Here is a 12,284-nt window from a genome sequence, read left to right on the forward strand (position 1 = left end):
CGTGTTGTTATGATTACTTAAATAAGAAACTGAAAACACACAAAAAATAGTTCAAAATTAAAATGTCCAAAGGGAGTGAGATTGTTTTTGTTCGTTAGACATCCCGTTCCCAAAAAGATGCAGGAGGAAGGACAGGTCATTATGTCCAGCAGTTTCTTCTTAGTTAAACTGCAGTGATTCATCAAAGGGTCAAACTGGATTCAATGGCATAATTCAACTGAAGCAAAAATTCTTGATCTATGACTGACAACCTCTATTAGGTCATGCATGTAGCTTAAAGGTCATGATTTGATGGAAAAATTTTAACTTCATTTTGAGCAAGCTATAACCAAAAGACACCATCTCCTCTGAATAGGAATGTGCACAGAAAATCAAAGCCGTATTAGCCTGACGAGTGTTAACTGCTGTCAATTGGAAATTGAAAAGAAACCCAGCATAGAGATTTTTTAAACCAAGTGCATGTTGAATGTACACAGTAAGTGACTTTATGTGCTGTTCAACATGTGCATATAATGTACTTTATCAAATTCATCTCTCATTACTTTTGTTACTAACAATTAGAAAAATTCTCCAGTTTTTTTCTGCATCACAATGTTTCCTCTTTTACTTTCCAATTCTCATTTATTTTTTTGTACCTTGTACATAGGAGAATACACATATAACATTTATCTTTGACTCTTGATTTTTTCATATAACATTCTTATTTCAAGATCAACTGCTTTTCAAGGTAGTTAAAAAATTTTAATGGCTGAAAAAAATGGCAGTTTGCATGTGTGTGTGTGTGTGTGTGTGTGTGTGTGTGTACTTTATGTATTCATGGTTTAATAGGTATCTTTGCTCTCTCCACATTTTGAATATAGGGAATATTCAAATACCACAGTTAATATGTTTGCTCAAGTATCTTTTGTAAGGTGGTTTTGATTCTTAGGGTGGTATTTGATATTATGGTGACCTCATAACAAAATTCCAGTTTCCTATGAAAGTACTTTATTAGTTTAAACTATTTTTAGTTTATTTAATAGTTTAATCAATTTTACAGGCATTTCAAATACTTCTTGTCTAACATTAGTCATGTTATAGTTTGTCACCAGAACACATGCTATTACATACATTAAATACACAACAGATATCCAGTAGCCCTGCACACAGTCGTCCACCACAGTCACCCCTCAGAAAACTCAAGGATCTATGACATTCTGTAGGTCTCAGAATACAATTGTTTATTGATCCAAACAGTGACAAATATTCATTCACTTTTTTTTCTCTCATAGAACTTTATTTTTAAAAAATGGGGGATACATATACAGATTTTTAAAGGCATTTTGGCATAACACTCTATAAATATTTTTTGTCAGTACTTAATTCTTTTAGAGGTTTGATAGCATGCATTGAAATCCCACTAGTTACCATAAGTATAAAGTACATAGTGTTCAATACAGGCATATGATGCACCTTTCCTCCCATTTTACAAAATATAGCAGTTCAGACAGATTTTTCACTCTTGCAAGGCATGTGTCCTTCAGAACACAAACATGCTGATACATCCAGTATGGCTATTGCACATTTATTGTCATTTATCTTATTCAGCACTTCTTAATATTTTGGAGATATGTGCTGAGATACTCATTCACCATGTCTGTCCTGGTGTTAGACCCAGCAGAGATACACCTCCTTTACTGAGCACTGTGGCCTGGAATTTTTCCATCAGTAGCTTTATGAACTCAGGCCTTTTAGGTCTTATTACTTCGAAACTGTTTTCCCTTTTGTTTTCTATTCTAACCTTTAGGCAGTGAATGGGATATTCTATATATTTTTTTTTAATCAGGAAAACATAGACCTGTAGTTTCTATCAACTTGGGATTAGTGAACATATCATCATTTCTATAATTCAACACATGAGAACTTTTAAAATTGTTATTCTTAATTTTTTATATGTATTCCTAAGAATATATCTTCTCTTACATGGCTCTTAATGAACTCTGTTTCCAGTATCATGTACCGAGAAAACATAACATGTTCACACTCATCTCTACTGAGAGTCCCTGAGGTCCCATGCTCACAGAATAACAGTCCAGTTTTTAGAACAATCTTATCTTTGTCATCCAGTGTCTTGTGACAAAGAGGATGCCACTAACTATTGTGTTATTCTCTAGGATGGGGTCTTTTTGGAGATGCAGCATTACCATTTTTAAACAAGTGACACTACAAATCTTTTGTTCGTTCCAAAGAGAAAATAAATTAGGAGTCCCGAACCAATTAAAAGGATGTCCTGAGCGGAACTGGAAGAAATAGTTAAGATGAATAGAGATTCTGCAAGAATGTTAACAGTCACAAAAGATAAAAGGCAAAGAGCACAAAGGTCGCTGAACTAATATGTTAATAATGCTTTCTCTGAAACTCCATCAGTTACACATTATTACCTTTGCCATGCTACAGACACTCGGGAGGTATAACGTGAACAGTGCTCTTTATAACACAGAAAGCCTCAGCACCTCCAGGGCACAGAGCAGCCGTATGCCTTTACCACATACAGCCTGATTTTCTTACTCTAAAATATTTGCTTCTCTTCAACAGAAGAGAACAATTCGCAGATTTACCGACTTAGACAAATGTTAGTTACCGAAGACAGTTTCCTACTGTCTGCTCAGTAGAAATAACTTCTTGATGATGGTATTAATATTTATTTGGTGTTCTTTGTGCATCCGGACAATATTAAGTGATATATGTGGTTTTCCTTTGTGCCATTTTCACTCCTAAACTCTGAAGTAGATGCCATTAAATTGTAAAAGATATGGTGAAATAACCTGACTGAACGCATCCATGTTTTAAAGAATGCTTTGGAGATTTCAAAAAAATATATATGATATGTATGTTATGTTTCTTGTGTCTGTTTGTGTGATGTATGCATTCATATGCACAAATATTGGTACATACATGAAAATCTGCTGTTTGCATCAGTTTTGGAACAGATACTCAATGATGTTTTCCTTTGCTTATGGCACTTAGTTAAATGGAGATCTTTCTGGGATGCCTTTTGTCTGTCTCCCAACTCAGCATAGAACCACTGGGACTATAGACCTGTGTTACCAAGACCAGCTTCATGTGAGTTATGCGAATTTAGACTCTCATCCTCATACATGTCTTAATGCACTTTATATACTGAATTATCAGCCCAGCTTCAGTGCTTCAATTATAAATGCTACTACACTACCATAGTTGTGTTATTTCTTTACTTTAGTGGTAGCTTAGTTTTAATCTTTTATGGGAATGAATGATGCACTGTCACACCAAGAACACTCAGATGATCATACCACTAAATACAATGTACATTCTTTATTTAACACACATGTTGTTAAAGCAAATTCTGGAAACTCAGGATTTCCAAATACTGCCCTGTGGAGGATTTACACACGATCAGTGCAATCCTCCTGAACATTTATCACTGTATGATTTTGAATATTGAATGCAATGTGAACAGTGTGCCAATAGCTGTTACACTGTGCTACATTAGCCACAAGATAAACATGTATCCGTGATTAGTATTACTTCACTTAAATATGGTTTTAAAACACTGAGTTTCATATTGCTGTCTGGAATCCAAGTATAGACATAAGGGGGCTTTTGGAAGTACTTTGGGTTATGAGTATCTTCCATCATGAATGAATTTATGTACTGCCCAAGAGAATGCACTTTTATGATGTAAGTTCAATTTCCTCACCATATACTTTTCTCTCTCACAGTTGCTCTTTTCCCACAAAATTTGGTCTCTCTAATTTTTCCTCAAAGAGTTTCCAGTAGGAACATTGTTGAATAGGCCGAAGCAACCTCAGATTTTCTAAATTTTATAACCATACTTCAAAATAAAGGTTATTTTTCTTTATGAACCATATAGCTTAGGCTTTCTAATGATCAAATAAGTAGACAAACATACTGCAGACAGAATCCTTTTTCTCAATACTGTCAACCCTAGTAGAAAACCTAGCACTTTATAAAAAAATATTGGTTATTTTATTTATTTACATTTTAAATGTCCCCCTTCCCAGTTTTCCCTTCATAATCTCACTATCCCCTTCCCCCCATGTCTCTCTGGGGACCCTACCACTTCCATAATCATGACACTGATAGATTAAGAAAAAAAAGAAATGGATTGAATGTGTAGTCACAGAAAAAACTGTGAAATACTGTGTAACAAAATGAATACTCCTGCATAGATTACTTAGTGACAAACTCTTTTCATTTGAAAAATAATACGCAATCTACACAAACAAGCTTTTTTCAAACCCAGAGAGTTTTGTGCCTGTTATGTGCAACCCTTCTACAGAAGAGTCAATGTAGTTTTCTTGCTTACCATAGAGGATAACATGGGAAGACACATAATGCAGTCTCTAATGACTTGTCATACAATTCAGCACATCCATACTGGGGCCATTAAAGGACAAATGCTTTTATTATTTACTTCAGGAGGTCTTATTACACGTGGCAGTTTAGGAGGTGGAGAACAGCCTGGGCAGAAATAGAGATGTGGGATATCTCTTCTCATACATACAATGGAAGCTTTGTTATCTTTTGAGGTTGAGTGAAAATCAGTAAGGTTTAGCCAAATTTTATGAAACATTTTCAAAATTTATAACAGTGAGAAGTGGTTATTATTGAGTCGAAAAGACAGTAACACAAAATGTCTAATGGGAAACTTGTGTTCAGTTAATTTTTTGTCTTCTTGGAATCCTTGTCAGATATTTTCTGCCATTAGGCTTCTATGACTATTAGGTGTGAGTTAATGTCTTCACATTTTTATGCCAACAAACAGTTTAGTTTTTACTACATTTGTGTCTGTGTATATTCTGGATGATGTGGAACTGACAACTTTTGGCTAATTCTACAAATCCTCCATGACTACAGATAAAAATTATGAGAACCATATAGACTTCTGAGTTTTTTTTTTGAATGGACATTTATTGTAATGTTTTATTATTTCTAAATTGATTATAAAAGATTAATTATAGTTTACCCTAATTTATAACTTACTAATATATAGTATGTAGAATAAAACACCATTTAATTCTTTGAGAATCCCAATGGGTGTTTGTAGAACTAGACTAATTTTACATTTTCAGTAGAAACTTTTATTGCCTCTGATGTGGGAGAAAGGACCAAGGAAGCAACCAAGGGAGACTGGTGAAAGGTAGACCATACCTGGTTGTACCCTCCATAAATTGTGATGTTCATCTCATTGACAAAAGTGAGAAAAGGAACTGTCAAAGGTTTGACTGAGTATGTGTGTGAATGATGTCCACCACAGAATTTAAAATTACAGTAGAAAAATAGACTTGAGGACAGCATTGCTCACTGCAGCAACTAAACTTAGTTATAAAGCATAATACTCCACGAAATAATATTGTAAATACCCTTGAAATGGCAAGTCCTTGAGAAAAATTTGTGTTAATTAGATTCTTTAGTCATTCTATAACACATCAATATATTTCTACAACACAAAGAGATAATACATATATATGAAAGATATTATGCAAGACAAATGCCATATAAATTATATATATATATGTGTGTGTGTGTGTGTGTGTGTGTGTGTGTGTGTGTGTGTGTATAATTGCATGTCAATTATAAGCAGAGACTGCCAAAGCCCTTTCAACCTATTTAGAGAAGCCACTTCTCTGCTCTCTGGTGTCTTCACTGCCCGGTCTTCTATCCTTCTGCTATAGCACCTGTTAGATTGTCCTTCCAATGTTTTCCTGGTACATGAGTTTACATGAAGCTCTGGGCATTTTGCATTCTGTTCTTCTGTAAGATGATTCCAACAGAATGCCTTCTTACCCAAGTCAGATACCTCTGATTCAAAAGCTATTCTATTTTCCTATTTTGAAAAAATTTTCCCCTGCTTTTTTCGAAGCTACAATGAATGAACTTGTTTTCCTTTTAAAAAAATCAAAAATAAAACAAACAAACAAACAAGACTTGCTTATTGTTCTCTCACACAATATACCCCAATGGAAGTTTCTCCTTCCTCCACTCCTTCCAGTTACTCATCTCATCTTCTCTCTCTCCCAGATCCATGAATCCTCTATTTCCCTTAAAAACAAACAAAAACAAAACAAATCAAAGCAAAAGAGCAGGACTCCCAGGCATATCCACCCTACCTTGCTTTAAAAATATAACAAGTCTGGGCACAATTCTAACTCCAAGGCTATATGAGGCAACCTTGTAGTAGAAACAAGATCTCAAGCACAGGCAAAAGGGACTAAAACATGCCCTCTAGAGCTCCAAGCAGGACAACCATAGCAGAGGACTTGGATCATACCCATACAGGATTCATGTTTGTCTCTTAAATCTCTCTGAGTCCCTATGAGAATTGATTAGTTGATTTTGTGAGCTGTGTTGTCATGGTGTCCTTGAACAATCTGGCTCCTACAATTGTTCTTCCCCCTCTTTTGTGGGATCCCAATGGCTCTGCCTAATGTTTAGCAGTGGGTCTCTGCACCTGCTCCCATCATTTGCTGGGAGACACTCCTCTGATTACAATTACCTTAAGCACTGTTATATGAATATAGCAGAATATCATTAAGAAAAATTAATTTTTTTGCCATTGTGGTATGATTTCATCCTGGGTTTCTGGGCTGTCTTACATCTGGATTCTGCCCATATTGGCAGTGTCAGGTGATAACTTTCTCTCCCAACAAAGGTCTCAATTTGGACCCATCATTGTTGGGCACTGCAATTAGCTCTGGATCACCATTATTCCAGCAAGTCTTGCATCTTTCAGGTAGAAGAAATTATAAACTGAAGGTTTTGTGGCTGGGTTGATGTCCCAGCCCCACTGTTAAGACCCTTGCCTGGTTATAAAAGATGGCCAGTTTGCACCCTCTTTCTCTATGACTAGACGGCTTTGCTTGGGTCACTCTCATAGATTCTAGGGAGATGCCACTGCATTAAGTTTCCTCATCACCACCAATATGTACCCCCATTTGTCTTTATCCTACCTTCTCCATATCCCTTCCTCTCCCTGCCTGATTCATCTTGTTTCTATATCCAGACATCCTTAGTCCACCTACAAAATTTATTCTGTTTTTTTTTTTTTTTTAATCTCAGAAATATTTTTGTGTTCTCCTCTTGAGCCCTTCTTGTTACTTAGCTTTTCTAGGTCTGTGAATTACAGATTATCCCTTACTCAAATGATAATGACTATTTACAAGTGAGTACATACCATGTTTTTCTTTCTGGGACTAGATTACAGCTCTCAGGGGGGCTTTTGTAATTCTGTATTGCCATTGTTTATAAAAGGCTGAGGAATAATGCATAGTGTAAATGTACCACATTTCTAATCCACATTTTTGGTTGAGGAACACCTGATTTGTTTCTATATTCTGGCTATTAGGAATAAAACTTCAAAGAACATGCTTAAGCAAGTGTACTTTTGATAGACTAGAGCTTCTTTGGGTATATATTCAAAGCAGTATAGTTGTGTTTTAAGGTAGCTCAATCCTCAAGTTTCTGAGAAGCTGCCATGTTGATTTCAATAGTGGCTGTAATGGTACTGGGGCAGTGCTCATTTTGCTACACAGTCTTACTGGCAAATGATGTCACCTAAGTTTTTGATCTTAACCATTCAGACAGGTGTAGGATAGCATTTTAGCTTTTTTGATGCACATTTCCCTGATGGTTAAGGACACTGAATATTTCTTTAAGTGCTTCTCAGCCATTAAAGAGTACACTATTGAAAATTCTCTGTTTAGATTTATGTCCCATTTTTAATTGAATTATTTGGTTTGTTGCTGTTTAGTTTATTGAATTCTTTATATATTTTATATATTAGGCCCTATTGCACGTGGAACTGGTAAAAATCTTACCATTTTTTATGTTGCCATTTTGTCTTATTGATGTTGCCTGCCTTATAGAAGCTTTAGCTTTTCATGAAATCTCATTTATTAATTCTTGATCTCATGGCCTGGGCTGTTGGCGTTCTGTTCAGGAAATTTCCTCCTGTACCAATGTTTTACATTTTCTTCTATCAGGCTTAATGTATCTGATTTTATGTTGAAGTTTTTGATCCACTTAGACACCAGTTTTCTGCAGGGCGCTAGATGTAGAATAACTTACATTCTTTTACATTCTGAAACCCATTTTGACCAACAACATTTGCTGGATTTGCTTTCATTTTTGCATTGTATATTTCTGACTTCTTTATTAAAACCTGGGTGTCCATAGGTGTGTGGATTTATGTCTGGGTCATCAATATAGTTCCAACAACCCTCCTGTTTCTTTTTATGTCAGTACCATGTGGGTTTTATTGCTTTAGAATACATCTTGAAATCAAGGATGGTGATGCCTCCAGATATTCTTTTAAGATACAGAGAGTTTTTTATTATATGGGTTTTTTAATTTTTCCATATGTAGAGAAGTGTTGATTTTTCAAGGCCTGTAAAATTTATGATGGGATTTGATGGGCGTTGCATCAAATATGTGTATTGCCTTTGGTAAGAATTTTTACTATATTAATACTGCTTTAGCGTTGAACCTTTATCTGCTAACCTAAAATGTTTAGCCTCTATGATGTAATGCTGAATAAAATTACCTGTTCTAGTTCTTTCTGAACTCTGGGTAGATGACTTAACATAGCTCTTCTGCCTCAAACTCCACTATAAACTGACTGATTAAAATCAGCATCTCTTGGCTTCTGACTTAATTGCTCTGCATCAAAAAACTGACTCTGAACTTTATGAATTTAACTCTCTCTTCCTGCACTGCTCTTAATTGACCTCTCATCACTGTGCCATTCTCCTGAGAATTGGGTATATCCTACGTTCTTTTCAGATTTTGGCTAATATAAACAAGGCTGCTATGAACATGGTGGAGCATGTGTCCTATTATATGTTAGAATATTTTTAGGGTATATGCCCAGAAGTGAAATAACTGGGTCTTCAGGTAGTACTATGTCCAATCTTCATCAGCTTTAGTGGAACCTACAGCCTTTCATAGAAAACATAGCAAAACAAAACAGCAACAAAACAAAACCAATCAACCAACAAAAAGCTCTGCTCAAAGTTAGCACATGTGACTACTATTCTAATGTTAAAATACCTTTAAAGTATACAGGTTAGTCTAACTCAGCATTTTTCCCCACACATCTATTACTTTCCATATTAGTTTTGTTTATCAAAATTAGTATTGTAACTAAGATTGTCAATCCTCTAAGTAAACTTAGAATGATTTTGTGATTTTGAAATTATAAATATCTAATTGAAAAATTCTGTTATGTTCTTTCATCTTTTAGTCCTTTAGGTATTTGATATAAATGGATTGTATAAATATCTAATGTATAGTAAAAATCCTGATTATAAATGAATATCTGAAGCTAGTTGCTTTCAAACTAATAAGCACTTTTCTTTACCTTCTTGCACATCCATTTCTGAATTTGTAATAGGAAGGCTAGCACTTACAATATCATTGTGAATAGAAAAGAAAATGCACATGGAATATGTGCTTCCACAGTTAGGGTTAACCTGAGTCCTGTTCCCTGCTACTTTACTTGTGCAACTATTTCATGCAGCAGCTACAACACAATGCACTACAGAATTCAGTGACAGTCTGGATGTTCATTCTTGTAATTGCCCTAAAGAGCCTTAAACTCCTCAATGTATTTAAATTTGGTACAAATATGATAATTTATAACGGAGAACTTGAGTATTTATTTTTTCAACTGATTCTGGGTTATCTCTCTCTCTTTCTCTCTTTGTTTCTCCATTTTTCTTCAGCTAGGAAAGGTAAGATTACTTGTCTGACTACACTTAAAACAAATAAAAATAAAACAAACAAAAAAGCTAATTTAAAGAAAAGGACTGTTTTTTATCCTACTTCACTCTGCAAACATATCATGTCTGTACTGCATTCCATTGTCAAGGCACTAATACACAGAGCAGTATCTAGGGGGTAAGAACATGCACATGTGCATAAGAGATTGAAAGAAATAATGGTGGCAGAAACAATGCCATCCTCCTATCATTTGCTGCAGAGCCATTTTAATAGAGGTGAAAGAAATACTTTCATTTTTTAAAGCCAGTTAAGGAAATGGTTATAGACCTCCAGGGTAGAGCTGAGAAGCAGGTCAGGAAATATTTATGCAGAGGAAGGATGTCTATAAAAGCTATAGAACATTGATCATAAGGGATTGCAGAAGTACCCTGACAGCAATTCAGACTGGAGCATGCCAATGGCTACTGACAATGTGTGTTTTTATGACAGTACAAGCCACTGACTAATGGGCCACTCTCATAACAGAAAACAAAGTCATTGTCTTGAGAATTTGAGAATGCGATGCACAAACTTTCCTCTGAAATAATAATGAGCATCTCAAGGAGCCTGAAGCATCAGAACCACAGTCACTCACTTGCCTCAGTATCTGCCAGTGAGTATTCAGAGAAGTGTTTTCCCTCTTTGAGTATAAACAGTCAATGAACAGGATGATGCCAAGTTTTCCCCAGCAGCATGAAAGCCTAAATGTCTGTTGGAATTTAAAATAATGCCAGAAGTCTTTAGAACAAGAAAAACAAGAACACTGAACACAATTGAATATGCACACATGTTTTATTGGACTCAGTTTATAGTAACAACATCAGACAGGGAAAGAGTAAGATTTGACACCATTATATTCATGTGGTTTGGTGAATGCTCAGACAGAACGACACCTGGTTTCCCAAAGAGAGTAATGCTAGTTCCTGTCAGTTCCTATTATATAAATAAGCTATGAGGTAGCTGATTCGTAAAATAAGAGTTGATAATCCAATTTACATTAAAGTTTTAATTACATAATTGTTTAATTTGCCCTTCCATTTTGATACTGAATCTTCAGGCACTAATGATAGAGCCTGTGGAATATACAAAGAAGGTGTCCCAGAATGACCCAGCCAAGTATCTAGTGAAGACTTCATCAGGCAGTGTTAAAATTGACCCGTTCTTATCTCCTTGTACAAAGCTCAAGTGTAAGTGGATCAAAGATCTCCACATTAAACCAGATACACTGAAACTATTAGATGAGAAAGTAGGGAAAACCTTAGAACACATAGGTACAGGAGAAAATTTCCTGAACAAAACACCAATGGCTCAAGCTCTAAGGTCAAAGATTAACAAAAGGGACTTAATGAGATTGCAAAGTTTCTGTAAGGCTAAAGACATTGTCAAGAAAACAAAACGGCTACCAACAGATGGGAAAAGATCTTTACCAACACCACATCAGATAGAGGCCTAATATTCAAGGTGTACAAGGAACTCAAAAAGCTAGACACCAGAGAATCAAATAACCCTATTAAAAAATGGGGTACAGAGCTAAACAAAACGTTTTCAGTGGAGGAACACCGAATGGCCTAGAAACATCTGAGGAAGTGCTTGACATCCTTAGCCATCAGGGAAATGCAAATCAAAACAACCCTGAGATTCCACCTTACACCAGTCAGATTGGCCAAGATCCAAAACTCAGATGACAGCAGATGCTGGCAAGGCTGCGGAGAAAGAGGAACACTTCTCTACTGTTGGTGCGGTTGCAAGCTAATACAACCAGTCTGGAAATCTGTCTGGCGATACCTCAGAAAATTGGATATAGTACTACCTGAAGACCCAGCTATTCCACTTCTGGGCATATACCCCAGAGACACTTTAATACACAACAAAGATATATGCACCACAGTGTTCATAGCGGCTCTATTTATAATAGCCAGAAGCTGGAAGGAACCCAGATGTCCTTCAGAAGATGAATGGATACAAAAATTGTGGTACATATACGCAATGGAATACTACTCAGCCACCAGAAACAATGACTTAACCAAATTCTTAAGAAAATGGCTGCATCTAGAGAATATCATCCTGAGTGAGATAACCCAGTCACAAAAGAACAGACATAATATGCAGTCACTGATAGTGGGATGCTAACCCCAGAGGCTTGCACTCCCCCAGAAACAACTCACAGACTGTATGAAGTCCAAGAAATAAAGAAAACAAAAAATATACATATATTTACAAAAAATTGAACAATTTGTCAAGCAACTTTATATTGAAGATAGTTCTAAGTAAAATGTGATAATATGACCTTAAAGAGGAAAATTTATCACTTACTGGTAAAATGACCAACGACTTCCATCCCTAGACCCAAGTATGCCACTGAACCTACACAAGTTGATTAAATGCCATGACTACATTCACCATGTCTCATTTTATTAACTTGAATAGAAAAATATGAATAAATATGAGTAGTGAATTTAATGTGATTTGATTAACATAGTTAT

Source organism: Micromys minutus (genome assembly GCF_963924665.1).
Source record: "Micromys minutus genome assembly, chromosome: 1".
Taxonomy (NCBI): Eukaryota; Metazoa; Chordata; class Mammalia; order Rodentia; family Muridae; genus Micromys; species Micromys minutus.